Source organism: Mus pahari, chromosome 20 (genome assembly GCF_900095145.1).
Source record: "Mus pahari chromosome 20, PAHARI_EIJ_v1.1, whole genome shotgun sequence".
NCBI lineage: Eukaryota > Metazoa > Chordata > Mammalia > Rodentia > Muridae > Mus > Mus pahari.
The window spans coordinates 21,262,256-21,266,481 of record NC_034609.1 but is presented as its reverse complement, the minus strand read 5'-3'; the positions used below and the strand labels follow the sequence as shown (position 1 = coordinate 21,266,481).

The 4,226-nt window shown below is 36.7% G+C and overlaps 1 non-coding gene across 1 annotated transcript; it reads right to left on the bottom strand.

Moving 5' to 3' along the window:
- Window positions 1–1,419: 1,419 nt before the first annotated feature.
- LOC115062724 lies at window positions 1,420–1,523 on the bottom strand. The gene has a single exon (XR_003842655.1). It is a non-coding gene; the product is annotated as a U6 spliceosomal RNA (small nuclear RNA).
- Between the last annotated feature and the right edge of the window lie 2,703 nt (window positions 1,524–4,226).

The window sequence follows — 4,226 nt, the reverse complement described above, 5'->3', positions numbered from 1 at the left end:
ATATGTCATGATCATATGCATATTTCTAGTATCTATGTGGGAAGGAATTTATTTCATAGATTTAAAAAAAAATTATTATATTAGTTAAAATGATACCATGAAGAATCCTCGCTTTAATTATATGACTAAAAATGTTAAAATTATCAAACAAATATCTGTGTAGCTACATGTGTTCTCCTTTGGTTTGTGTCTGTATTTAATAATTTTGCTGCTTTCAAGAATTTTGGCAAGCACTCTACATTTTGAATATTTGTGATTTTTCTGTTTCTGTTTCCATATGTTGCAAAGAGAAGTTTTCCTACTGAAGGATGAGGATTTTACTTATCGGTGGGTATAAGCACAACTATTTAGATTATATTAGGGTTATACTAGTATAGTAAAGAGGAAATTGTTGGGTCTCCACAAAGATCCATGACTTCACTAGTCATGGGTAGTTTGTTTTCTAATACCAGACATAACTTTTTTCATTGAGTGGGTCTTAAGTCTAATTAGAGAGCTGTTCATTACTGCCAAGGTATGTATGCCGTTATTGAGCCTTTAGGGTTATTGTGGCATGATAGTTGTACTTGTGTCTCATAGGTGGCATAGATGAGTAGGCTGTTCAACAACTTTGGAAGCTTACATGACACCTTCTGGTACCATGAACCTAGTCCTCAGAAGGAGCCATTCAGGTCAGTTCTAGCTGAGGGGCATCTAGCTTCTAGACTTGAACTGCAGGGTGTCTTCAGCAATAGGGAATTACCTTCTACCCCTGGGGTGGGATCAGGGAAACCAAGGGTAACAGGAACAGACTGTAATGTTTTGGTGGTCTATTGGACCACCATACCCAACAACTCAACAGAGGGTTTCTCATGTCTGGTACTTCTGTTAGGTAGTCTTTGGCATTTAGAAGGCACATAGTCAAGATAATGATGATGATGATGATGATGATGATGATGATGATGATGATAATGATGTGGTGTGTGTCTGTCTGTCTGTCTGTCTGTCTGTCTCTATCACTCTGTATGTGGGATGTGTGTATGTTATGTTTTTACTTTTAGGTAGATAATAATAATATAATTACTACATAATTACAGTAATATAATGTTTTTCAGACATCCTTTGTATTATTTTTGCCATATTCACTTTTCTATTTAATACATCTCCCCTCCCTAATTAGAGCTTCTTTTTCCCATTTTAATGTGAAACAATCAGATCACTTGTTCCCTGTTATTCTCTTTTTGGTTGCTCTCTTGCCTCTCTACCTTGGCAACTGTCCGGCTTTACTGTCCTATTTTCTACATTTACTCCTAGATATGTGCTTCCGTTTGAAGACTGGATACTAGGAGCATCTGATGGGAGAACATGTGGACTTTGTCTTTCTGGGTATGGGTTACCTCATTTAATAAGATTTTTGCAATTCCATTTATTTATCTGTAAGTAAGTATGAAAAACATCATGAATTTGTGTGTTATCCTTGTTTAAGACCATGCTAATCTTCTCCACATTGTACCAATTTTAGTACATGGTCTGCCAAAATGTTCTGTGCAATTCTTTTAGTCTATTTAAAATTAGGTTAATAATTTTTGGAAATATTTTTACATATACACACACACACTCATAAGTTGATTTATAGCTGTGATGGTATATTTGTTTGGGCTAAGGGACGCTCAGTGAGACAAGCATTTTATGTGCATCTGTGAGAATATTTCCAGATTACTTTAGCTATAGACTTACTAAACTAAGAAAAATAGTCATCTCCACTGTTTGTGAACATTATCTAATCTATTGTAGGTTTCAACAGGAGAAATAAAAGCAATAGAAAAAATTCATTATCTTTTGGTGATAGAACATTGCTCTTCTTCTATTCTCAGGGATATTTTGGTATCTGATCTGCAAACTCAGGTTGAACTATATACTACTGACTTTCCTATCCAGATAGCTTGAAGATGGCAAATCATAAAATGATGCTTGAAATCATTTGAATTAATATCTATTGAAAATTTTCTCTCTCCCTCTCCCTCTCCCTCTCCCTCTCCCTCTCCCTCTCCCTCTCCCTCTCCCTCTCCCTCTCCCTCTCCCTCTCCCTCTCCTCCCTCTCTCTCTCTCTCTCTCTGAATTTTTTTTTGAGAAACCTAAGAGAAACTCCTACATTTATAAACATTCTGCTATTTTTCTCAGGTTAATGTTTCTCTTCCTCTTACTAATCAGTTTTGTATTTTGTGTTTATACAAAAAAAAAAAAATAAGAGTAATATTAACTTAGTGGGATGAATGGAGAAGATATTTTGTCTCTTATTTTCTGGACCCAATATTGCAACATTTGTGTTATTTTGTTGGTTTCCCTACATTTCTCTTGACAGAGCTTTGATTATTCATTTAAAACTCTTCTTTTGTTTGCATATATTTACTATGATAAATTTTTCCCAACAGCAATGTTTTAGCTGTATCCCATAAATATTGATTTATTGTATTTCATTTTCACTCAGTTTGATGGTGTTATATTGCCCTGAGACTTCCTCTTTGAACCATGAACTATTCAAAGACTGTTGTTTCTTTTCCAAATGTTTGAAGATTTCTCCGTTGCATTTCTGTAAGTGATTTCCAAGTTTATTGTATTTGATGTTATTAATTCTATTCTATTTGATTGTAAGTATTTTTAATTTCTTAAAGAATTTTCTGTTACCAAGCTTGTTCTTTTATCATACGTTCAGTATTTGTATTTCTGATGTAGAAACTGGAAGATAATTCATATTCAGTCTTGTTAAATAAAGAGGTCCATGTGTATAGACCAGATACTATCGAGTATTTTTTCAAATTTTTATGAGATATTTTCTTCATTTACATTTGAAATGCTATCCCAAAAGTCCCCTATACCAACCCCCACCCTTCTCCCCTACCCACTCACTCCCACTTCTTGGCCCTGGTGTTCCCCTCTACTGGGGCATATAAAGTTTGCCAGACCCAGGGGCCTCTCTTCCCAATGATGGCCAACTAGGCCATTTTCTGCTACATATGCAGCTAGAGACAGGAGCTCTGGGNGTACNGGTTAGTTCACATTGTTGTTCCACCTATAGGGTTGCAGAACCCTTCAGCTCCTTGGGTACATTCTCTAGCAACTCCACTGGGGGCCCTGTGTTTCATCCAATAGCTGACTGTGAGCATCCACTTCTGTGTTTGCCAGCACTACATAGCCTCACAAGAGAAAACTGTATCAGGGTCCTTTCAGCAAAATCTGGCTGGCATATGCAATAATGTCTGCATTTGGTGACCGATTGTGGGATGGATCCCCGGGTGTGGCAGTCTCTGGATGGTCCATCATTTCGTCTCAGCTCCAAACTTTGTCTCTGTAAATCCTTTCATGGGTATTTTGTTCGATATTCTACTATCGAGTATTAAATATTATGCTTGTTGATTTTTTTCTATTCATCAACTATTTACAGGAAAATGTTAAGGTGCCCAAGTAGAACTGTATTTTTTTTCTATTTCTCTTCTCAATTTGATCAGTTTTAACTTCACAAATTTTAACACTGTGCTCTTAGTTTCATCGAAATAAAAGACAACTTGGCCTGTTATAATAACCGATCAGTTTATCAACAATTATACATATCACTACTCAGTCTACTCTTTTTTCTTTTTGTAAAGACAATTTTTTTATCACATATTAGTATGGACAATATCTCCCTTCACTTGATTCATGTTAACTTATTGACATTGTACCACTTTTGATTCAATAACTTATGAAATCACGTAAGGTTGTTCTCTGTCTTGTTTTAGAATTCATTCCATTTGCTAATCTCTTTTCTAACTTTCTTTTTTTTTCAATTTTTATTAGGTATTTACTTCATTTACATTTTAAATGCTGTCCCCAAAGTCCCCTATACCCTCCCTGCCTCCCCTTCCCACCCACTCCCCCTTCTTGGCCCTGGTGTTTCTCTGTACTGGGGTATATAAAGTTTGCAAGAACAAGGGCCTCTCTTCCCAATGATGGCTGACTAGGACTTCTGCTACATATGCAGCTAGAGACATGAGCTCTGGGGGTGCTGGTTAGTTCATATTGTTGTTCCACCTGTAGGGTTGCAGACACCTTCAGCTCCTTGGGTATTTTCTCTAGCTCCTCTATTGGGGGCCCTGTGTTCCATCTGATAGCTAACTGTGTGCATCCACTTCTGTGTTTGCCAGGCACTGGCATAGCCTCACAAGAGACAGCTATATCAGGGTCCTTTCAGCAAAATCTTGCTGGTGTAT